Source organism: Armigeres subalbatus, chromosome 3 (genome assembly GCF_024139115.2).
Source record: "Armigeres subalbatus isolate Guangzhou_Male chromosome 3, GZ_Asu_2, whole genome shotgun sequence".
Taxonomy (NCBI): Eukaryota; Metazoa; Arthropoda; class Insecta; order Diptera; family Culicidae; genus Armigeres; species Armigeres subalbatus.
The window spans coordinates 333557984-333584475 of NC_085141.1; the positions used below are offsets into that span (position 1 = coordinate 333557984).

Genomic DNA, 26492 nt, shown 5'->3' on the forward strand with positions numbered 1-26492 from the left:
TCGCATATCAGCCGAGATGCTCAAAGCTGACCCCATGACATCCGCTCAACTACTGCATCGTTTATTTCGTAATATCTGGGACACCGCAACTTTCCCGGTCGACTGGATGCAAGGTATCTTAGTGAAGGTGCCCAAAAAGGGTGACCTGACTGTATGCGATAACTGGCGAGACATTATGTTGCTGTGTACCGTTCTCAAAGTTCTGTGCAAAATTATCCTAGCCCGGATTCAGGAGAAGATCGATGCGACTCTCCGGCGGCAGCAAGCCGGATTCCGTGCCGGAAGATCCTGTGTGGACCATATTGTCACGCTCCGTATCATTCTGGAGCAGGTCAAGAAATTCCAAGAGTCCCTTTACTTGGTATTCATTGACTACGAAAAAGCTTTCGACCGTCTCAATCACGAGAATATGTGGGGCGCCCTGAGACGCAAGGGGGTTCATGAGAAAACCATCGGCCTCATTGAAGCACAATACGAGGCCTTTTCGAGTGCTGCACAATGGGGTCCTGTCCGACCCTATCCGGGTTGTAGCTGGTGTGGGGCGAGGATGTATTCTATCACCGTTACTGTTCCTTATCGTAATCGACGAGATTCTGGTAGAAGATCGACATAGGCGCACGGATCAAGAAATCAAGGGCTGCCTTTGCGAGTTTAAGAAATATCTGGAAAAACAGGCAGATAAGTGAACGCACCAAAATACGAATTTTAAACTCTAACGTGAAATCTGTGCGGTTATACGCTAGCAAAACATGGTGTGTATCAGTGGAGAACACTCAACGGCTGCAGATGTTCATAACCAGATGCCTGCGGTATATAATTCGGGCCTGGTGGCCTCACAACTGGATCTCAAACAACGAGCTCCATCGTCGTTGGCACCAGAGTCCGATACCATCAGAAATTTGGGATCGGAAGAGGGGCTGGGTCGGCCACACTCTACGTAGGGGCGGAAACGAAATCTGTAAATAAGCATTAGACTGGAACCCAGCGGGACATCGCAGCAGAGGCGGACCCAGGTTAAAGCGATAGCCGGGCAACGCTCAGGATGGAGATCTTTCAAGTCGGCCCTTTGCACCACCGGAGGTGTACAGGATCCATAAGTAAGTAAGTAAAAATTCAGAATATATGAAAATCTCATTTTAACCAAAAATGTCGCATATTCAGTTTCTCAAACAAACTGTTCAAATATTGTTAACGTCGTTGCTACCAGCAGTAGCAACTTTTATTCCTGTTTACGGGAGCCACTAGGGCACACCCACAGGCAGTTGTCGACCTTGTATCTACCTCGCATTACCAACTGAAGAACTACGTACATAATACTTTGTATTTGGCGAGGACTAATTCCCCCATGCACTAAATCAGAAACGGTTAATTTCCTGTGAATGGACGCAAGACTTTTCAGAGAGTGGACGCGAATTCGGCACACATCATTTGAAGCACGTGTGAGCACTTTTCTATCGCAGTGCAGAGGAATTTCGCCTCTTCTTGGCCGGTTCGTACCGGTTGACTAATACCAGTACACAGTGCAAAGGCAAAGCTTGGCTTTAGTAGGCATTAGCAATCTATCCTATTGGGATGGGACGTTACTTTATTAGATAAAGGGATATAGTGTTGTCTTCGTCGTTGGTCGCAACGTAGACAAACAATGAACAAGCAAGTTTGCAAGTCCAGAGGGCGTGCTCATACTATTTCATTTGATTCCCACACTTGGATTGTAACTTTACGGGTGCGCGCACTCAGAACTCAAGTGTATGTATGTCGCTAATTTCTTTGCCAATAAATCATATACTGGTCTACTGACACACAATCGTTGGGTCAAAAAATCATTGGACTAAAATAAACAAACATTACATTATTATCTCTCGCTGGCCGCACTTCCAAGTTGAATATAAGAACGAACACTTGCACTAGTCACATTATCGTTCAATACCAGTGTGGACCACATACTAAGCTCACTACTTCCTCACTAATCTACATCTACATACCACGGGTCCACTGCCACAATTAGACGAACGGTACATAAGATAACGCTCATATGTTAGTATCGGCTGATAATAGAAAAAACAAACGAACCGAAAACTGTTTCCTTACCTACACAAAACATTCCACCGCAATTATCTACATCGTCGTCGTACGCAAAGCCAAAAACAAGTGCGGCCGCATGGTACACTACCAAAGACCATCGTTCTCTGGTAGAAGTGTAGGTACTCGAGCAATGGATGGAACACCCCTTCTCGCTGCTGGGGCGAGTTTGTTTACGTTTGTGTGTACAGCAGGAATGTGGGATCATCTGCCCGAAAGGGGTTGCGAAAATTTCGCAGTTCTTTCATCTTGTTACGTACATCTGCTAGAGCGGGTCTGATTTGGCGGCCGCTTCTATACTTGATCGTTGACGATCGCATAATTCTTCTAAGTTAAATGCTTTTTTAATTATAATTTAATTATATTCACGCTTTTTGGTATCTCTATGGAACTTATTATAAATAAGCCAATCATCGCGATAATATTCCGCGAGAACCAAGAATTGCATAGAGATTCTTTAAATCAAATCATGCTCTGCTACTAACCAACTGCATTCAAATTGGGTTTGCGCCATCAATTAACTCAAGAAGCGTGAAAGCTCAAAAATTTGCATCACTCTACTATCTTTCGAAAGTCGGAATACCGCCCATGGCGTAACTGCGACTGTAAATACAGAACACCTACACCGTTCGCTACATTCGAGTATCGTTGTTTTCGGCTGCATTGGTGTAGTAAATGAGGAAGAAATGCGCGTCTCAGATTTGGAGTTTTTCGGCGATTATTGCGGCGAATGCGGTATTTGATTAAAAACGCACTGTATTAGTCGAAAACATTTCGACTAGGTTTTCAGTTGAATCGTACGTATTGGTTCGTGCTCACCGTACGGATAAGGTGCAATGTGCACACCTGTGGTGAATGGTTGCAAAACGGAAGTACAGAGGCGAGGGAAAGTTCCAATTTTAGAAAAAAAAAGTAACTTGATTCTGCGGTGAGGTGCGGCAGGTCGCTGCCATAGGGCTCGGCATTGGTGGGAATGCTTTCCGTGCGCTAGTCGGAGCAAGTTTGCGGGCAACATCTGTGCTGCTGTGGACACATGCTTGATGTTTTCGCAACGATTTACTCGCTTGGCACCAATAGCAACATCGTTTTTATCTTATCTGTTATCGTCATTTCCAAAACTTAAATGTGACCAGTGTCGCAGTTTGGAGCTTTTCGTAGTTATGTGGTATAAGATGCGCTGGCTACAAAGTCGGCTGGGTTCGAATACCAACGCGTGTTGGATTCACTTTCTAGGGCGTAAATTATACAAACAGTATCATATATTAACGCAAACAAAACCATTAGGCGGCAATATCTCAGTTGGTGGATACAATGTCAGGGTTAGTAATGTATCGAAATGGTGAAAATATTGTTTTTTTTTCGGTATTATGTGCACATCCCTCTCGACATAAGCATTATCTACTCGTTCCACGGGTCTTCAGTTAGCCTTGCAAGCAAAGGCGTATTGCCAACCCGGAGATGGCGAGTTTGATTCTCGGTCCGGTCTAGGATGTTTTTGGGTGGGAAACATCCTTGACTCCCTGGGCATAGTTTACCCATTGTACTTGCCACACAAGATACATACTCATGCAACGGCAGGCATAGAAAACCTTTCAATCAATAACTGAGGAAATGCTAATAGAATACTAAGTTGAAAAGCAGACCTAGTTCCAGTTGGAATGTAGAGCCATGAAGAAGAATAATAAGAAAACTAGTTCCACGAATTCTGTCTGTTGTGTTATCTCCGTTGATGAAAAAATACTTCCGGTAACAGAAACATGTGAGGTGATTATATTATCGATATAATCTTGTACGCCTGCTCTAAACACATGATAATGGGCTACGACGACTGGCACTCTAGTCCCATCCGCCTATCGAACCGGCAGCCAATATTCAATTAAGTGGGTTTCATAAATAAGTGGGTTACTTATCAATGAGATGTCCTAACAATTATTTTCCAACAATGCGTCTACAGGTTAAAAGATGACAAAAGGCCATGCAAAGCTGGCAGCACATCCTGATGTTTTTTTACCTTTGGCCTAAAACAACTATAAACTAAATTCAGGATGTACGTCCCACGCGTCTATACGCGAAGGAGGTGCCTGCCAGAGTAGACGCGTCTACGCGACGCCGCGCGAAAATTGCACGCAAGGGAATAACAATAAAAAATAAGGAGCTGTCAAATCGTATGGACGCTTCGCTTCGCATCGCACTTCGCGTCTACTCTGGCCGCACCCGGCGACGCGTGTCCAATAGCGTTTGTTTCGTATCTAGCGGCTGAATATGCAACGTTCTTCTAGGAACGGGTAACTTGACTTCGCATGATGGCGCATAGCGCTTGACGAAAGGCCCAAGTAATTAGCACAAACTTTATATAATTAAAAAAATACTAGAACTTATTATTGTAGAAGTTTCTGTTTTTCTTTTTGGAAAAAGGCTGGTTCTGCTGATAAACTCTAAGTAAATTGTTGAATCCATAACACCAAAGTACAGCTAAAATTATAAGATTTTGTTTAACTCAAGTATGAAACTTAAACTGGTTGAATCAATGGGGGCAATAGTCAGATGTACTTCTGAAATGAAATCACAGATGTGTTGTTTGAACTTGGCTGTTTCATCACGTTCTTGCATAGGCTCGAATTGCAGACTTCCCGGACTATACGGAATACTCAGTAGAGATGATGCAATGGACGCTATACTCACCCATACAAGAACTATGCGCGGATGATCTACGGGGGTTTCTGTATAGTCGTAAAAAGGTCATTTTGGCTCATGGACGGCGATTGCTGCCTGGGCGCTTCCCGACCCCCACACGATCTCAGATGTTTTCTCAGGCGTTTGGTTGCAGATTTTCGTTTACCTCACTCCAAGCAAAGGTACGATACACTGAAAATAACCTTGCTGTTTGAGAGTTACAGTTCCAATTGATTTATGAAAAATAAATCTCTATTGCTTTGTAAAAATAGCTAATCAAAGTTACACAATACATAGGCTATATGGCACATTGGTTTCCTTCGCAGCCCCATGTACATGTGGTATTTATAAACCAATCGTCACACACTCACTCTTGTGTTCTGAGCACTTTTTGAGCAACATAGGGACAACGTAAAAGATCCTCATCCTTGAATTGGACCCCTACTCCTATCGACTTACTTTATTTCTCTGTTAGGGTTTCGTCGCCAGGAGATCCTAGGTCTGCCCCTACTGCGATGATTCCAGCGCTTGCTTGCAGATTTCGTCTCCGCTCTTACGTGGTGTATGACAGGCCTTCGTCACACTGTGGAGTTGCCATTGATTTCGGATTTCGATGGCATTGTCGATGGGACTCAACATTCAGAATCTAGTTGTGAGGCCACCAGGTCCGAGCTGTAAAACGTTGACATCGGTTGATGAATACTTGCAAATCTATGTGATCTCTGTTAATACGCACCAAGTATCACTGACGTATAACATCACAGATTTCACGTTAGAGTTGACTGGCTTTGGTTTTTGACCTTCTCCAATGTTTGCCCGGCTACTCCACTGTTGCGTTAGTACTGCAGTATCGTCATCTGGGTCGAGGTAGTACGATTGCATTATGGTGCGAAACAGAGATATGATACATCCAGCCTTGCCTCACTTTAGCGATTATATTGTGCTGGACTCTGGATTTTGTGTAGACCTCCCTTGTTTCTAGGGACGTCCCTCAGTTTTGCGTGATTCAGACGATCGAAGGCTTTTCCGTGGTCAACCAGTAGCAAATAAAGGGAATCTTGAAATTTATTGACCTGCTCCAGGATGATGCAAAGCATGACAATATGGTTTTCACATGATCATCCAGGGGGAATCTTGCCTGCTGCCGTCGGAGAATTGTCAACTTTTCCCTATATCTGAATTAGGATATGTCGTCAAAACTCGAAGAAGTTGTTCTAAGTGGTCGAGACCAACGTTTCAGCTGATCAATTGGATCGGTGAGTGACTGACAAGTCGCGTCTTTCTCTTGCACCCACCGGGGAGTCCACCCGCGCCCGCTTCTCACGTCTGTAGCCAACAGCGTGTGACTTACTTCTCTACAGCCGCTTATAGTTGTCAGGATTATGGAGAATGTTGACGATGCCTTCTTGAGTCCGTAATAAACGCAGCGATAACATTGCGTTTGAGTATCATCTTTTAATTGGCAAGATCCGACCACGCGTTTCCAGAATTCAGAGGCGGGAGAATTCACTCGGGTGTCGATTCACCTCAGACCGACTAAAAGATCCAGCTGTGAAGAGATCGTTCGTTGAAGAATATGGAACTCAGTTAGTTGATGTTCTGAAAGGTGAAAGCGTAGAATAGAAGTGGGCGGCGAAGAATACTTTCATCGAAACTGGCAGTTTATCGTTGTGGAACATCTAGACGACTGGCTGAACACAAAACGCTATGTTAGTACTGCCATGGTCTTTTGTGTGTGCTTAATGAGCTGACCGTATGCTTCTTTGCGCCGGGTCCACCATCAATGCCCGCTGGACCAGGTGGTTGAGTGTCAACGGGAAAACCCCTCAAACTTTGCAGTGGCCGGACGATCGGAGGACTTCAATATCTTGACAGGCTGATATTATCACATGGCGAAATTGGGTTTGACATGGAACCATGAGTCAGAAAGGCTGGGGCTACCTTCGCAAGTTTTCGAAATATTTGGAGACCCAACCGGATTGATCTACGCACCAAAATTCGAATGTACTACTCTATCGTGAAGCGTGTTGTGTTAAGGCAAAGATAAAGCAAATGATGTCTAAAATTTATAATTCGAACAGCCTTACAGTGCCGAGTAACATAAAAGCCATCAAATGATGTGTAACCGTTCGGCTACAAAATCCTTGCATTTATTTAAAATTAGGTGTGTGTTGAAATGTTTCCAAACTGTTGTGTCCTTTTTATTATAATTGTGTTGGGTTAGTAGGATTAGGGAAAGACGAATTGTATTATTAGTAATAAAATCCAGTTCGAAAATGTATGCAAAATTTATAAATGGGTGAGGTTGATCAACTGTGGTAGAAAGTGGGAGAAGGATTCGTGTTGGATGGGTGGAAACAGTCGACATGGAAGGCATGTGGAAGGAAAATGGAAGGAGGAAAAATTGCGCGGGAAACTGTATGAAAAGGGGAGCTAGCATACCTTTGGGGAGTAGTTGGCTCACTAGTAAATCGGCGTTCGTGCGACACATTTGTGAGTGCGTGATTATCCAAAGTGCTTTAGTAGTACGAAAGTGAAATTGGCTTTAGTGAACGACCTCTTCTGTTCCCAAAAACTCGTTCAGGTAAACTAGACCACCGGAAATAGCCAAAGGCTAGTATTAAAGCTGGATTGGTCTTCAGGACCTTTTTTTTCCGTTTGTTCGGTAACCGCACAGTGCACGATCGGTCAATTCAACAATCTAAGTTGAGTTGGCCTAACAGTAAAGGAGCGAAACTCCAGACACCACTTCCGCCGGAGCAACCCTTCTCGGCGTGACCAATACGGTCTCGTCCGTGGTCCGTCGATAGCGTCAAAGAAGGGAACGCCGTTGACCCCCAGCTACGAAGCTAGCGTCTCTGGCGCGCCGCCATCGCGCCAGGCCCAGAAAACGTTCGATTCCGCCATTGGATCGTGCTGATCAAGCCAGTAACCCGCCATCCCAACGGACCCAGTCGTCAAACCTCCTCTCCGCAACAAATACGAGCGCTCGTCAACGTCGTCGAACATCACCAACGGTACGTACCTACAACGGATGCCACCTACCCAGATTGACCCCATTTTGCAATAGTATAATAAAACTAAACTCCCAATCCATAATTGTTTCTAATAAACCCATAGACCCACACATAGAGTACAGTTCATCCCCATTTAAAGAATTCCACAGTTTGCATAACCGTTGTTCCGCATAGCCCCTCCAAATTACCCAGTAGCATGCCGGTCTGCAACACAGTTCAGGGGTCTCATGCTACTGAGCTAGTTATCCGGGAGTCGTTTTCATCGTGAGGCTTGAGAGCACGCCGTATAAGTCTAAGATAGTCTCAGATGCTCGAAAACGTGGATGGAAGTGGGTCGGCCATATTTTCTAAGGAAGCATAGACGGAATCTGTAAGGATAGGATATAGAATATTTATGCCGATAGAGATATATGCTCATATTTGCATTTAAAATACTCTTGGGGACACATTTACGGTCTATAAATGATATATTTTGTATCAAGATAAAAACAGTGATGCATAAAGTTCAAAATTTAAAAAAAAATTAACTTTGCCTAACTCAAGGATCTAAATCATGTTCAGGCCATTAGAAATAGAAAGTTAGATGTGATAAGTGTGAAGTGAGATGTAAAAAGTATAGGGCTGTTACAAACTGAGCGAATTTCAATCCGCGAAATCCACGACTAACAAAACGAAATCCGCGACTGCAAAAACAAAACCGAACTTTACACACGGTGGCTTTTCAGCTATGGCAACCCCATTGCGGCTACGGCGGCTTAATCATTTAAACAGCGCAGACTCGCACCCTATGTAAAAGCTTATGGGCGCGCTGCTGCGCAATCTTTGCTTGCGCGTTATCACCGCGAAGAGCTGAGAAGCCGTTTGAGAAGAGCACGACAATATATGAATTTTAAAAATTAAATTTCCCGGTTTTTCGAAGAAATAGCTGGAGTAAATGCCGTAGAAATTTCTTAAGGCATTACTAGAAAAAAAACTCATGAAAACATTTCCAATGGAATTCCCGAAGGAATTTTCGAAAGAACACATGAAGGAATTTTCGACAGACATTTTTGTAGAAACATTTTTATAGAAACAATAATACAATAATTTGCAAAGGGATTTCTAATTTCCGAAGGAGTTCCAAAAGGAATTTCCGAATGAAATTCTTATTGGAATCCTGAAGGAATCCTGAAATAAATGAGCATAAGCATGAGCATGATGACCGTTGCTACTCCGTGATTGACCAGAACAATCGCAATTGCACAGGGAACCAATGGATGGAAGCATGGGATTTGCTCTCCAGCCTCAATGTGCACGGTCCGAGAGCTCTAGTATTTTGGTTAGTCGATAACGGCGCTGGCCACGTCCTCACGGTCATCGGGGATGGGAAGGAATTGTTGATGCAGTCACTCGCCCACTGCAAGCCGAGAACGCCTCTGCACTCGCCACGAGTTCCTGCGGAGTTTTATTGGAATCTTGGGGTTAAGGTTTTATGGCAGAGGTTCGTCTTGGTTAACGGGTTGCCAATGTGATAGTTATGAAAGGGTGTTGTTGTATTCTAATTGGATGCCGAAACGAACTTTTTCGCTCATTTCGAATTCTAACAGTTACCTGCTAGTAGAGATGCATCTGAACACGAGAACGCGTGTTCGTGTTCAAAACGTTCTGAACACTGCACACTGTTCAAGAGCACTGACCTAACTTAGCAACTTGTATCCTAGGAAAACAAATTCAAGCGACGGCATGCTACACATTTTTCGGCTGGTAATGGAACACGTGGGCATCTAACGGATAGAAATCAAGCATGCTCGTATGTTTTTGCATAGTTCCAAATCTAAGGAATCTTAGTTACCATGATCGTTTTGCTTGCGTACCAACCCAGTGCACACTGAACAGTGTTCAGAGTTCAAAACTAAGAACACCAAGGCACGCTCTTGGCTCATGTTCTGTTCAGGATGCATCTCTGCCTGCTAGAACTAATCAAGTTGTAGGTATAGGGATAGGAGATGGAAACGGTATGAAAGCCCATTTCCAGTTCTAGCGATTGCTAGAATATGAGAAATATATGAGAAGATACAAAATAGGAGGAATGGAACGGGCCTGGGATTGAACGCACGACCTCCTGCGTATGAGGCAGAAGCGGTAGCCATATGACCACCAAGCCCGTTCAATCCCGAAGGAATTCCAAAATAAATTTCTATAAACGTCGTAATTTTTGATGGAATGCCTGGAGGAATATCTGTGCTGAAGAAATTTGCAAAGGAATACCTGAAGGAATCTCCTTTAGGATTTCCTGAAATAATTTCCAAAGATATCCCTGAAGGAACAACTGAAAATGCAAAGGAATTTCCGAAGAAATTCTAAAAAAATCCCTAGCAAATTTCCAAATATATTTAGTTCCTAAAAAAATTCGAAGGGTTCCTAAAGAAATTTTTGAAGGAATTTCCAAAACAATTTGCAAAGAATTTTTCGAAGTAGCTCCTGACAGTATTGTTAGTTTTCGTGATCGTATTGTAAAAGCGAAAACAGTTGCATTTTCATTTCCAAGAGACCTAATCAAAATGTAGCGATCTCCAGGTCACCTGTCATATTACAAGCAGTCATGATGAGAATTTTGTTTTGTTTTGAGATCTAAATTTCTGAATAGTATTAATAGATCTGTGCAAATAACGATGACTAGTCGATAAAATGATTATATTGTTCCTAATTTCTGAGTTGGAAGAAGAAGCATCTTGTTTACAATAGTTTGATGCACTTTCATGAAATAAAAATCCGTGAAAATTTGGCGGAATTTCTTTTATTGTAAAATGTAAATATCGCGTGACTTCTCTCAATGAAAATGAAAATCTCAGTACTGGTCCCTGAATAAATTTGCAACAAAATTTTCGAAGCAATTACTGCAGAAATATTTTAGTAAACAAAGGAATTTCCAAAGAAACTCGTAAAGGAATTTCCAAAGAAAATCCTGAAGGTATTTTGGGAGAATGTCCAAAGGAATTCTTGGGGAAATTAAAAAAACGGAAATTTCTTCAGGAGTTTCATTACAAATTCACCCAGGGATTTTTTTTTTCTAGAATTATTATAATAATTCGTTCTGAAATTTCTAAGAAAAAAATTCTGAAAATGTGATGAATGAAAATGTAAATGTGAATCCGCGATTATCGCGACAGCAATTTAAGGAACCGCGAAAATCGCGACTGGAAAAGAAAATCCGCGACAAATACGCGAAATTCGCGAGAATGAGAGAGATGAGTGAGATGGAAAACGGAACAGTTCCCCTATATAAATTTCATTTATACCAAAATACGTGAATAGGCTATTCGTTCATGCAGAAGTGACTTTCAAATTCAGCCTAAATACTTGACGGTAATTCACAGTCAATTGAAGGATTCCGAGGCCTGCAATTGCATGAATTCTATACACTCAAACTGACATCGATACGAGTGTTCTAAGTAAAGCACAAATTGGTGAAGTAAATTGAAGAGCAATACATAACTTCAAATGTGTTAACTTTTAAGAAACCCAAAGGACCAGAATCCTTAACCCGTTTCGGCCCGGGCTACGATTTCAACTTATAAAATCCACCGTTCTTTTGTTTTTCGACCGATTTGCATGAAGTTTGGAGGAAAGATGCATTAAACTCTATTTTTTTGTGTAGATGTATTGATTTGGTGATTGGGTCTTTGGGGACGGTTTTATCGAGGGGGTCCCCTGGGTCAAATGAGGTCAAAAATAGATCAACTTCCTTTAAATCGTAGATAACTAGTAGTAAATGCTCTCAATAATGATGCAATCGTCTTTATTCATTATTTTGCAATAGTGAGGATGCAAACCTGCACGTTTGGACATCCAAAATCCGGTTCTAGATGTTCCGGGAACCTGTTTCCCCCAGGAAAGTGGTCACTTTTTGAGTAGCTCTGAAACCCAGCTTGTGACACATCAAACTTCATGATTATGAAACACAAATACAATAGAAGACATTTGCACAGCATCTGGGCACATTGGCCACTTTCGGAGGTTACCTGGGAACCTGATGCCCCAAGGGAAGTGGTCACTTTTTGAGTGGATCTGAAACCCAGCTTGCGACACATCGAATTTCATGATTTTGCAACTCAAATGCAATAGAAGACATTTGCAGAACATCTGAGCGCATTGGCCACTTCCGGAGGTTCCCTGGGAGCCTGATGCTCTCAGAGAAGTGGTCGCTTTTTGAGTAATTCTGAAACCCAGCTAGCGACACAGCAAACTTCATGATTCTCCAACACAAATATAATAGAAGACATTTATAGAGCATCTAAGCACATTGGCCGCTTCCTGAGGTTCCCTGGAAACCTGGTGCCCTAAGGGAAGTGGTCACTTTTTGAGTCGTTCTAAAACCCAGCTTGCGACACATCAAACTTCATGATTTTTCAACACAAATAAAATAGAAGACATTTGCAGAGTATCTGAGCATATTGTTGTTAATATTTAAGCTGTAGAGGCATGGGTGACAAAATTTCATTCAAATTGCATGTCGAATGACAAGTGACGTTTTTGAAAAAAAAAACACTCTTAAGCCTCAGATGTTGTATTCAAAGCAATGTTTCTTTGGTTCAACATTTTGGACCACTCAAGTGTTACGGGCTCATTAAAATTATGAAGTTTTACTTAGGCCTCTGAAACAAGCTTTAGAAAAATTGACAAGCATATGACCTTTTACAACACTAGGCACAAGCAAACAAAGAAACGAGGAATTTCGAATCGTGTAATGGCAAAAATGTTTTTATCCGAAAAAATATCTAATATCATGATAAACAGTAACTTTGATACATGGCGTAATCTGCAGAGGCGATAACCAAGAAAGGATGAGAATTGAGCTATGACAGTACAAAGGATAGCAAATAGTTGGAATAAGCAGCCTGGAGTACTGGGAGTCACTATGGAGCAGAACTGGATGCAGCAGAAGGTCGAAAAGATGAAGGCCTCTCTATCGCTCAACCGAGTGGACAGAGTTGATAAAAACCAGCAAGATTACATGCGGCAACCAGCATGCTTTAGCTCAGGTCCGGCGTTCCCAAATGCGAATTTTAATGCATGTGATCCGGACAATAACACCCTTGGTGAGCAAAATAGACAAAGCGTCGTTCTCCAAATTGTAATAATTCGCGATTTTCGCAACAACATTCATGGGAACCACTGTTTTGGAAACAAAGACTAACTTCTAAACACAATTCGGAGTCCCGGATGTCCAGAAAATATGATCAATTTGTCAGATTTTCAATTTTCGCGACTGAAAGAGCAAATCCGCGAAATTTGTGAAAATCGCGAAATCCGCGACTGTTGTAACAGCCCTGTAAATTTCATTGCTATTGACACAATAAATCTTCATCTTTCCAGTCATAACGCTTCCACTTCATAGTTGTTCATTTTGAGTGCTTTTTTAGGGTGCCGACAACCGACCACCTTTTTCGAAATGGCATAAAATACACGCTTAACAAAATTGTTAATAAAAATTTTCCAATAGATGAAATAAAACAAATGTCTACACCAGTTATTAGCTTAAGCCTATTGGCTTCCATTGGGATGCAAATATCACCACATTGTTCAATTGGACGGAAGTTATGAACAAAAAACAAAAGGGTGCCGAAGACCGACCACCTTCCCCTACTATTAAATAAACGCACTAAAAACACGATTTTAGCCACTGTAGAGCTGCAGGTATATATATAGTTATACCAGTTATCTGGCAACCCCAATCCTACCCACTGCGTTTGACAATAGCCAACATCTTTGAGTTTCCCATTGTTCGGTTGAAATTGGGTTTCCCACTGACAATTCTATTTCGTAAACAAACCACTATTCCGAAGTGATTTTTTCCAAATAGACGTAACTATTTTTCATCATTTTTCAAGAACTTGTGCGAAAGTATGAATGCGAGGTGTATTTCAACAAGAAAATTGACGCTTTTTAATAAATGTTCATATTTTAATCGGCACCAAGCGCTCTATTTCGCCAAAATACCATGATATTTAAAACATATTTTCAATGGCAGGTTTCAACGACTATGATTACGCCTTCGTATTGAATTAATCGATGATTTTGATGCTGGCATCAGAAAGAAGGCCGCTTCGCAGACCCCCGAGTTATACCCATCTAGGACCCGATTCTGACATAAAGACTTGCAATAGTTTTGTCTGTAAGGGAGTCTAGAAATCCAAAATACAGTGACTGGCCCAAATGCCGTTTTTAATACAAAATGATCGAATTTGGAGAATTTTATCTCGGTTATTTATGGCATGATTTTGCAGCCAGCAAAGCCATTAAAACAAAACTATCGCACTTGTATACAAGTTGGAAAAAAAATGATTCGGATTGGCGGCCCCCACCGAGGGGGTTTGATAAAACGCTATGTTCTCGATCATTTTTTGTTGGGGACCATATTTTTTCCGCACAGCTGTGTAAAACAAGTTGAAATGCATCATCATGGGGCTTATTAAAATAAATTTATCATGGGTTGTAGCCCCCCGAATCAGTTCATTATCGTAACGGCTACCGAAAAACGTCTCTCACTGTATCTACTTATCGAGGGTATATACAGACATAATAAGTTGGAGATTTTCTCATTCTCCTTTCGATTCAAACCCTGTCTTGAATAAGGATAAAATATATATTAACCAAGTTCGCCATCCCTTTTTTGTTAAGAGTTTTTGTCCTCCTAAATTTCCGGATGGGGATACGCCTCTGCAAGAAACAAATGGAACAATCGGTGACTTGTGTTGCAGTGAATCGCGTTACAGAATTTTCGAATCAAAATCATTTAGTTCCACTGATATTGGTAGATATTCACTTGCATTTTGTTTTACTGCAAAAAGCCCCAATTTTGTGATATCTGGTGCCATTAAGACTGAACAGGGCCCTTAGTGTATCTCTAACGCTAATTACCGTGCTGGTTCAAGTAAACTGATAATCAGCCCGATATCATTGTGTCTTTGAAAACTTGTTTGAACCGGATTGCTGATAGGTTAAACGTGTGCAATGTTGTCTATCTCCAGGATACATTTTGGAAGAAGCTTCTTTATCTATTATTGCTTTGAGACTTCAAAGAGCAAAATACATTACATGAAAAATACCGACCGTATTTATTTTGCATGCGGCCAGTACATCGAGATAACGGCGAATGTCATATTCAAAAGCTGATAAACAAGGTTTAAAATAGTGGGTAGAGTAGTCTACTTCTCCATTTACCCACGAATAAATGTCTAGGTACTGTAATAAAAATTAGCATTAGAGATATTTATATAAGCAGTACTAAATGGAGAATATGAATGTGGTTTTTACGTTAGTGCGTAACATTGATACAAACCTACTAGCGTTTAGATGAAAATAGTTTATAGAACGGAATATACGTTAGGAATCGATAAAGCTTCTATATAGACCGAAATGCAGCGGAAATTTAGAAGGTACAATTAAACCGAGAAATGATGCAAAGCTTTACTGAAGGAAACTTGATTTTCAAACAAATTGTCGGATCTCCATGTTTTTAATCTGTCTTGTTTTTCAAGACGTTTTATTGATACACTATCAGTTTTCTTTGAAAAAGGATTCTCTTGTATTTTTAATAACTCATACCTAAAAGTCATATATTCTGGAATCGATTTTAACGCGCGTGATTCGTACTGCGTAAATCCCGAAATCCGCTTGAAAAGCCACCCCAGTGTGATCCAGTCCCTGGTTTGGTACATGTCACGGATCGGATATCATGACCATTATATTGCGCATAAGACAACCAGCGGTTTCCGATAAGCAACTTGTGATTCCGATGTCAAACAGATTGCCCTTGCTCATAATTCCTAATATAAACCAACGTTCTAAAGTTGTTGGTAATAAATACCTAGTCCGATGTCAACAGAAGCATAGATAAGCGTCACGTTCGTCGAACGTGAAAATGCGGGATTTAGGTCGACCGTCGTCGCCGCATCGCTTTGGTACAACTTCTATTTTTTTGCAATAATATAAATGTAACATGACAACCTTGATGGATCTGAAGAAGCGTTAAGTATTTGGGGGAATAACAATTTATAAGGAATGCTTATGAAAGTCAAAAGGATAAAGATGGAGATAGGCATATTTTACACCTTGTAAGAACATTATTCAGAAATAAGAAAATCAAATAATTGAACGAGACATAAAGTATTTTCAAAGAAACCAAGAATACAATAAATTGTTTATAGCTTGAACCAAAAAAAGTTAACGAATGTCTGTTTATTTCGTATTTTTCCATTAAGTCAATGCAGTTTTTTTCTTGGCTGCAATAAAATGAAATCAGTCAACTCGTCTTCGTGGTGATCTTATATACCTTGTCAGCATACCTTGGTGCAAATGAAAGGCAAAAAGTGTCACATCAGTTCACCTTTGAGCTACTTACAGTACGGACACGAAACATTAAAAGGTGCCCACCGCCCGAACCATCGAGATGATTCAATCAATCACTAGCCAATATTGAACTCACCAGCTTCGTAGCAGCACCGCAGCCGGTGATCCGAATTCTCAATTATTACATTGCATAATGAACTTCCCTTCGGTCGGATGATTGGTCGGTCATCATTCGAGATGGGTGGTTGTAAAATGATTCAACCTGAAAGGATTTTTCCCGTTTTGCTATACATTCTCGACGACGATGATGACGACGTAACGGTGACACGAGACTGCTGCAGTAAGGGAAATAAATAAGGCGAACTGCCAACTAGCGGATCGTCACTTTCCAGGTTCTTTTTGATGTAGCACGAATTTCGGAGAAGGTAGCTTCCATTGGATACCTGCTGCCATAGGCAAGCAAGACTCATGTGACAAAAATTTCGCCATATGTGTACCGAAGAGGGCGGAGGTGCCGGTCAATCGATGCCATTTCCCTGGCTAAGAATAGCATACTCATAAGAACATGTCAATCGAGTGAGAACGTGTACCCTCCTTTCAGCATTGTGAGTCATGTTGCCAATTGCAGTACAATAGACGCACGGGTACTCAAGGGCGTACTACCCTTCGGTCACGTAACGCAAATCTTGTTATGATAATGGCACCGAGAATTGAGAAGGAAAAAATGCATTTCCTCTTTGAGGCAATGTGATGCAAGTATTTAGTTGAGGCAAATCTCGCTTAACTTTTCAAAAGGACCCAAGTAACATTTTTTTAATGAAATAATTTAAATATTGCAATAAACAGACCAATATGAAAGCTTTGGCTTGCAGTACGCAAATCAGTTCATGAAAAAAATGTTACTTAGGTCCTTTTGAAAAGTTAAGCGAGAAATGATGTTATCGGAGTTGCATAAGGAACAAAGCATTGTAATGACTTCAATATTCTTCGAATGTGCAGACCCCATTTTTTCGGCAGTAGGCGATTTCACTTTGTTACAACTCTTTAAAAATTTGACAACTGAAAAACATTTGATAGGTATAAAGAAGATCTTATCTTATCAGATCTATCGAAATGTTAGATTATTTCCTGATTCTATCATATTACCAGCTAAATCCAAGTTCCTCCCGTTTACGGACTTAAGAGGCCATTCTGACGATGCACATTTACGCAAACAAACACGAACATGAGATAACAGAGGCTTTACTAAATCTGTCTGTCATGTGAATTTGCGTGAGTGTGTTATCAGATTCGCCAAATTGACGTTAGAATATACATTTACAGAAGTAGATAAATCATAGATAATAATCTGTGAAGTAATTTATTGGAACACTCCCTCCAAACAATCTAAATCTCATATGCTTTCTTTTGTACGGAGAATCGCGAACAGTTAAACCGAGCAGTAGATGACCCGATCCTAGACAGACAGACGTAACACTTCAATGAACATTTTCTTGTGAAGGCTTATGAGTTTGCTATGGAAATTCCAAAGAATTTCTTTTGGAATTTCCGAAAAATATGTAGCCACAAGGCCGAGAGTTGTTTGGTGAATATCGTTTTTGGCCGAAAATGACATTTGACCGAAATGATCGTTTGGCAGTAAGGACCATTTGGCCCAACGGGTTGACATATTTACCAGCTAATGACATTTTCGGTCGTAGACCCGTTCAGTCTAACGGTATTTTCAGCCAAATGACCTAAGCAGATCATTTAGAAATAAGGCAATTTTAGATGTTTGTATTTTTTTAACTTTTTATTTAATCGAAAAACTGTCTTAAACGGAGCAAAGCTTATATTATTTTATTCCATATGAATAACTGAATTAAATCATGCACCGTTATTTCGAAGATAGACTCGCCCCATTTCTGTTGATGTTGGCCGCCAGCGCACTCCTTCTTTAGTCATGATTTTGGCTAGCTGTTTCCACCAATTCTTCATTTGGCCAATGTCACTGATAACTGTTCCTTTTGTCTTAAGTTTCTGCTTATTTATCGTCTAAAATTTCTCTATTGGATGGAATTGAGGACAATTTGATGGACTCAGATTTTTTGGGATGAACTGGACTCCATTATTGTAACACTTCTTAACTGGCCTAATCAGCCAAAACGAAAATGGGCCATCATGGGACTGAATGAGGTGTTAAATCCGGTTTTTGACGAATATGGATTTTGCAGGACTGTACCTAATTATTTTTCTTTTCTCTTCCAGCATGGTGGATATTTTGGTGGTGAAAAAATAGATCGAAAAGAGCGGTTTACTAAAACGCTGTGAAAAACTTGCATATCCGATCACTAGAAACTCCACTCTCTAGAATAAGGCGCCCCATTTTCCAATGATCTAACCTTTATTCGGCACCGCCAAACGACTTTTTCGGTCAAACGACCATTTCAGCCAAACGGCATTTTCATTCAAATGATCTGTTTGGGCAAACGAGATTTTCGGCCAACTTACCAGTTCGGCGGTATAACACTTTTAGCCGAATGACATTTTCGACCAAATCCTTTTGGACTTAATAACCGTTTCGGATTAACGATCCAATCGGCCAAATGGAATTCGGCTTGATGACTTTCAGCCCAACGTGTTATTCAATCAAGTGGCATTCGATTCTAACAAATTTCGTTTGGCAGAAAGTCATTCAAACGAAAACCTTCCGGTCGAAAGTTGGTCGAATATGTCATTTAGGCCTTCAAACCACTAGGTCAAAAATGTCATTTGGCCGAAAATGCCGTTTGGACAAAAAAAAATGGTAGTTTGGCAGAGAGGATCATTTGGACGAAATGGACATACGGCCGAAAATGACGTTCGGCCAAACTGGTTCTTCTGCCGAAAAGTCGTTTACCCGTCATTTGGCCAAAGCAATCAGTTCAGCCTAGGACCATGGGTACCGAGGTTTTTTTTTAAGTATTGATTGCAAAGTTACTTTCACTGCATACAGTTTAGCCTCAAACGGAGGAAATTCGAGTATTTCAATCATCTGCTGCAGGGTAACGATAATTTAATTATAATTCAGAAACTGCTATTGGTACATCCAAAACAAATAGTTTTAACATTCTTTGCATTAAGCGTTTTGTATCAAATCCCGCATGCAAACCGCTCAGAGAATGTTACATTTACTACGCCAGCTCATTGCATTAAATCGCTTTATTTGATTTCGATCGGTCGGTATACCCCTAAAATATTCTTGAGTTTAGTTCATAGTATCTTCCAGATCAATCAAGACTTTCGCAATATCCTCATTATCGGTATTTACCAAATCCGGTGTAATAGATCCAAGGTCAAAGGTGCTCCGAAATAATCTTGAGTCAAGATGCACAATGACAATAAGGTTAACCTGCAATTTGTTCTGCGTACACGGACTTGGATGATCAAGTACTGTCAAACCTCCATGATATCGATATCAACTCTTGGAAGCAAATTATGCCATATAAAAAACTATTTTCTGGGTTACTGTGATGGTCCTTCCAACCAGCTCTCCAAGGATTTTCGATACGATACGATACGATACGCAAACGTTTTCGTAGCCAAAAATATCCCCCTATCCAAAATTTGAGCTTAATCGGACATGATTTAGGGGTGCCTAAAATTCATCAAAGTTTTGAAATTTTTTACCCATGAAAACTTGCCCAAGGGGGGACCACAGAAAAAGTCGAAAATCGAATTTTTGTTTTTAATGCCAAATGACTTGAAAATGCATTAAACGTCGAGATCTGATGTTATTTTAAAAAAATGAGGAAAATCGATTTTTTCTCTTAGAACATTTTTGGGACTTTTTTCAAATGATGAAATATTTTTTCATCAAATTTTTACACCTAACGATACGCAAACGTTTTCGTAGCCAAAAATATCCCCCCATACAAAACTTGAGCTAAATCGGTACGAGAGGAGCCAGCCTTGGGCTGAAAGTCTCGCTAATAAAGACATAAAAAAAGACAAAAAGAAAAAATCGATTTAAAAAAAATATGTTTTTGACATCAGATCTCGACGTTTTATGCATTTTTAAGTCATTTGGCATCAAAAATAAAAATTCGATTTTCGAATCCCCCCGCTCCTTGGGAAAATTTTCATGGGTCAAAATTTCAAAACATTGATGAATCTTAGGCACCTCTAAATCATGTTCGATTAAGCTCAAATTTTTCATAGGGGGATATTTTTGGCTACGAAAACGTTTGCGTATCGTTCGGTGTTAAAATTCGATGAAAAAAAATCATTATCTGGAAAAATTTCTAAGTCCCAAAAATGTTCTAAGAGAATTCTTTTTTATAATTTGTTTTTGAATAACATCAGATCTTGACGTTTTATGCATTTTTAAGTCATTTGGCATCAAAAACAAAATTTCGATATCGACTTTTCCTTTGGCCCCCCCTTGGAAAAATTTTCATGAGTAAAAATTTCAAATCTTTGATGAATTTTAGGCACCCCTAAATCATGTCCGATTGAGCTCAAATTTTGCTTGGGGTCATATTTTGGGGTAATGAAACTTGTGAGCAATGTCGTCTTTTGAAATTCGAAAATGTCATTTTCATTGGCACCCTAATGTTTAGCGATGTACGAATACATCGATCAGGGCTTGGTTGATCGGGTAGATGGCATGTTCGTAACTCCAGGACGTTTTGGAGAACCAAAAAGGCCTGTACTAGTTTCTAGAAGTAATGAGTGAAATCTTATAGGCTCAATGCACCTGCTGGCTTGGTTGATCGAGTAGATCATATGTTCTGAACTCCAGGAACTCCTCCATGTACTCCAGAACAGTTTGGGCGGCCAGGGACATCCGGAAAAAAAATCAACACCTTTTTAGTTCTTTCTTACTAGTTTTGACCGAATCGAAACTTGGTGAATTTTGGGGTGAAAAATCGAGAAAAAAATATTTTAAATTTTTTAATTCATTTCACAAATAGTAATCCGTTTATGCTTTGGAAAGGTAAAATACGTAAACCATACCCGTTATTTCTTCTCGGAAAAGCTTAACTGTAACTGTACTGTAACTGTACTCAGGAATGATTTATAATAAACCACAGGCGGTGAAAGTTATTTCATGAAAATCATTGTTGTTTTCGGTATTAATTACAAGAATAAAAAGAATGACTAAAATATTCAATTTTTTTTTTGAGTAATAAAATCGGGTCAAAAACGTGACAAAATCGGGACGTGATGACATCTGGTCGAAAACGTGATAAAATCGGGGGTAGACGCAATCGGGGAGTTACAAAATCGGGTCGACAATGTATATGTACAATAATGCAATACACATTTGATTTTATTATTGAACTTTAAATTGAACTGTTCTATGCGTATTTAATTGTAATGCTTTTTCAATTATTCCGACTTTTTGTCAGTCGACGATTTTGTCATAGATTATTCATACAAATATGTCAACTACCTACCTACAAAAGATATTCTGCCGTGAATCGCATATCTGTCCCATCTTTGCTGGGTTTCCTATTCATATGGGACAAATATGCGATTCACGGCAGTATTCCACTACAGATCTCGCATCAACGGATCCACTGGCTTCGGAGTTTCAAATGAGAATTCGACCACCTTCCGAAAATTTCAAAAACCGTTTTAGTTTTATGTTACTGAGCTGGTATCAATAACCTTTGCTTTGGGAATAATTCACGATTAACCCGTATACCATTATTTGATCTTCTCGGACAATATTTTCATTTGGCCTTTTGCCTCTGTTTTCGCTTTTACCTATTTTTCCATCTCCGCTAAACGATCTTTGAAATTCACAAAACTTTGTAAAAGATAAATCCAAAAAGAACAAGATTGTCACTAAAATTCAACTATGTAGGTAAAACGAACCAATGCTAATGCAAATTCACTACAAGCATATTCAATGTCACAGGTTCTGCGTGTGCTTCACAATGCATGCTGCGTGTAAGCTAGTCAAGAGTTGCTTTTCCAGTTTGATTAATTGAACAAGTCGATCGGGAAAACAAAACACGTGGAGAATGGCAATTACGGCAGCCATTTTTACTACTTTTGCAAGCATGTTTTTGAATAATTAGTGAAACTGTTCGGCATTTCATCTCATATCTTCCATGTTCATCCCATCCAAAACAAAGCAATAAAAAAAAAATTTTATTTGTTTTTATCATTGTGATTTTTTTTTTCAATGTCAAGTTTTTCAATGTCAGCAAAAAAGCGACGAGATTGGTGCTGTATTTATTTGTTTTGCGATGAGAATATATGTTCAGTAAGATGGAAAAAGGAACAGTTCCCCTAATTAACGGCATAACAAACTAAATGAAGATAGCAAAAAGGCAAAATTACTAAAGTTCAGTCAAATACATCAGCAACAGAAGAAATCTGTTTATTTTTTATTCATGGTTTAAAAACTGAGACGTTAGATTAATTTAAATAATGCTTGTTTAGTAAACGATAACTCAATTCCTTTTAGTGACAAGGTTCAATTAGAAATAGTGCTGAAGAATTTGCAAATGAAAGGAATCTCAAATTTGGATTTTTTTATACCCTTAACCTCAATTTAGGAAGCCAAATGATTTATTAAACAACTTTTAAATATAAGTGGATGAATAGCTAATCGACAAAATATTCATCTGATATGTAGCACAAAGTGATTTTTTTCTATCTAGAAATATCTGGAGCAAGTCAGCAGTATCTGCTAATGTTGCCATCTTGAACTGAATTTCTCAGGTTTATTCTGGAATATTCTTAACGCTAGAAGAAACTGTTTGATTTTTATATCAAGAACATGAATGAAGAAATTTCAATAACATGCACCTGTTACAGATTACTGTACTTTTTCGTGTCCCAAAAACCCGTGGAATCCTGAAGAGTAGAAGGTAAGTTATGAAAATGTATCTGACATTCGCAAGTACGTCATACAGAGAGAATGAAATATTCAACATAATAAATAAGCTTCCTGCGTTATAACACAATCCTAGATTTTCTTAATCTTTTTTATGTAGGCACATTTGAGAAGATGCATTTCGGTAATTTTCTCCTACTGATTTTCCGCGTATAAATCTTGGGACGTCACAATACTGTGCAATAAATCTACCAAATATACACAGAAATTTATCGCAATAATAAGCAATACTGTTGCGCCGGGAGAATGATGAGGCGCATTTCAACGCACGTACCTCAGATGTGGTTATCGCACGGTCAGATCACCGTCTCCGCCATACGAAACTTTGTATCCCGTAAATTGCAGTGATATTTATTGAAGCACATTACAGCCTTCCGACATTCCTCCCCCCAACGGGCATCAGCGCGTCTCGCGTTTGTTTTTCGCCACACTCGAAATTCCCGACAGTTATCTGTCAATCGGCACCCGTGGCCAATAATATCGATAGCACGCACTTCACAGATTTCATTCGGCAGCAGCAGCCGCCGTCGTCGTCTCGGACACTACGACGCCAAGCGAACGTAACTTCCACCAAAGACGGTTCGCACTCTACGGGCGGCGTACCCAAATCGGGTGCAAGAGCGTGGTCAGAGAATGTAGTGGTTTCGATTTGTTTCAGGCAATTCCCATGCACAAAGGTATGTAGGTAGAGCTGATTGCTCCCCAGTGTATACGTAACAAATGCCACAAAGTATCACCAATTCACCAGCGATTAGACCGAACGTACAACAAACATCACACTGACTGCAATTGTTAATTTTATCCTTCACTGGTTAACGCGCGTATGATCCTCTCGGATCGGGATCGAGAACCGAAACTGCAACAAACGTTTCGTGCGACTTCCAACCTAGTCCACTTGCTTTGGGTGTGCAGGAGAACGAGTGGTAAGGTGGGCACCGGTAATACTTTAATTCAAATTCGACTTCACTCAACGTTGCCTATCAAATGTGTATATACGTAATTTATTCTTGATCCGATTCTAGGTTTTTTTTTTTGGGGTAGCCGGTCGTACCCCAGCTTCTCCAACAGCTACTGGGACTGGTTTGACCGCCAGAAACGAAAAACTGTCTGTCGGTGGTGTGCGCGTAGCAAGATAAGAAAAAATCCCAGCGGACGACGGCGGAATACTTTTTGCTTTTGCTTTGCTAGCGTCACAGACGGCAACGACAACTTGGTACCCATACAGAACAGAGCACGACAACGGCGGCGGTAAAGATCGCTCGCTTGCTCGGGCAGCCAGCAGCAGTAGCAGCGTTCCACAACAACACGGCTCGCGGCTAGCTTCATGCGGGTGTGACGTCGTAGGTGGATTACCTTTTGGCCAATTATTGCTGCCCATAAGCGTGCGCAGCGGGTTGTCGTAAAGAGGAGATACATTTGGAATACGTAACTTGGACCTTCCGAAGCGAATTTCTTCTTCGAATAGTTTTTCGGTAAACCTTAGTGTACGAATAAAATGAAATTTCAAGAAATTCAATGGGATTAGGATAAAATCATGGTTACAAAAAAAAAACCAATCGATCAAGGATGTTGTTACTGGTAAATTGCAAGAATGATATATATGCGAATACGCATAACGCGTATCGTGTTTCTCAGTTTACGAAATTTTCGCTATAAAAAGAAGGCGACTACTCCAACTAAGTTCGAAGGCATCCCTGAACACTGGGGAGGATCCATCAGTCATGAATAGATCTAATATTCAAAACAAAGCAACCACAAACGCCTTCTCGAAGAAGGATTTTGTTGAGGTCTCTACCCAACGCACCAATTACGGATGAGATGAAATTGACTAAGCCGAGCGGTGAAGCAGCCATCGAGTAGAGTGCTAAGAGCGCGTCAATCGGTCGGTATCGCGAGTCGGTAGTAATCAGCGCAATACTGTATACATAGGGTCGAGGGGCGTCCTGCCATTCCTGAACGTCGCCAACGTGCAACTCGACGATATTATCGACTTCACCAACGTACGGGGCCATATTTCGAAAGACCTGATGCTGGACCTGCTGATGCTCTGTAAGTCAGTTATTGCTGCAAAGAGGTACACGCGAGGTACTATCGGCTAGACTGCAAGGCTGAGACGAGCGCACAGACTACCCCTGTCTCCTTCCATAGTATGTACCACGATCATGACGCAGCAAGGATTAGAATTCGCACCCAGCGATAAAATGACTGAACGGAGAATGAACAAGCACACCGGAGATGTGCCCAGAAATAAGGGCTACGCCCAAAACGCCAAAAGGCGTCGGGAGAACGGAGATCATAAGATCAGGTACATAAAGATCGCAAGCAATCGTAAGAGGAGGGTAAGGGCGAAACAAGCCAGTCAGCGAGCCTGCGAGCATTGGCACCCTTCGAGCGGTGTCCAGCTGGGCTGAAGAAGCTATTCCCACAACACGTCCCTATTCATTGATGAGCCAAAAGTTGGTGAAGAAGCAGCTGATGAAGACGTAGAGAGGGTGACAGTAGAGGGGCTACTGACGGTGGCAAAGTTACTCGACCTGAGTAAAAAACACGGTCCGGACGGGATCCCCAACACGCAGTTGACATAACGGCAAATCCTACCTTGTTCAGGTGCTTGAACATTCCTGGATGGATGGAAGAGACAGCGTTTTGGTCATGTTACCAAGATACCCTTCGGTTTACAGACCAGATACTGTAGGGCAACAATTGGAGAAGTTAATCCTGAATAGGCTGTCTGCGTACGTGGAAAATGCGGGTAGATTGTCGAATTTCTGGTTTCTAGAGAGAAAGGTCCACACTAGGCGCCAATAAATCGATGGTTGGCGCAGCCGCGGTTACCATCAAATGCAAGCACCGCGAATCTGCATTGTACGGTGGAAACATTTGACGAGCACAATGCCTGGTAGGCGGAAACTGTAAATACGTTACTTCGGCTAGGGCTACCGGTTGAGTTGGACAACATTCTACAAAGCTATTTTCAGTATCGAGTATTGATCTACGAGACACATTATGGCTTGGCTAGCGCTTAGCTTAGCTAAAGACCAGATCAATTAGAAATGGGGCACTTTCAAATGCGTATATTTTTTACTTTTTGTTTGATCGAAAAACTTTCTAAGAATGGAACAAAAGAACATTATTTTATTTCATATGAATAACTGAAACGAATCATGCATCGTTATTTCAAAGAAGTTCTCGCACTTTTCGGCTGATTCGGCTGATTCCACCAATTTTTAATGCGGCCAATGTCAGTTGTGCTCCCTTCATCTTCAGTTTCTGGTTAATAATCACCCAAAGTTACTCTACTGTATGGAACTGAGGACAATTTGATGGATTCAACTCTTCTGGAATTAACTGGACCCCACTATCGTTGTACCATTGTAGCACTTTCTTGCTAAAATGGCAGCTGCCTAAATTTGGCCAAAACGTAAATGAGCCATCATGGGACTGAATGAAGGGTAAAATCCGGCTTTTGACGCAGATGGATTTTGCAGGACTGTGCATAATTATTTTTCGTTTCTCTT

At 40.7% G+C, this 26492-nt stretch overlaps 1 protein-coding gene across 12 annotated transcripts in view; it reads right to left on the bottom strand.

The window, feature by feature from the left end:
* The window catches only part of LOC134225692 (uncharacterized), a 141373-nt gene that overhangs the window by 62977 nt on the left and 51904 nt on the right, over nucleotides 1-26492 (bottom strand). Inside the window, exon 1 of one of the 12 annotated variants that reach the window (XM_062705979.1) lies at nucleotides 23249-23815. The exons of the other annotated variants lie outside the window; for them this stretch is intronic. The gene's annotated coding sequence lies outside the window, so the exon portion shown is untranslated. Of the gene's footprint in view, nucleotides 1-23248; nucleotides 23816-26492 lie in introns of those variants that run through there. 12 annotated transcript variants of the gene reach the window in all.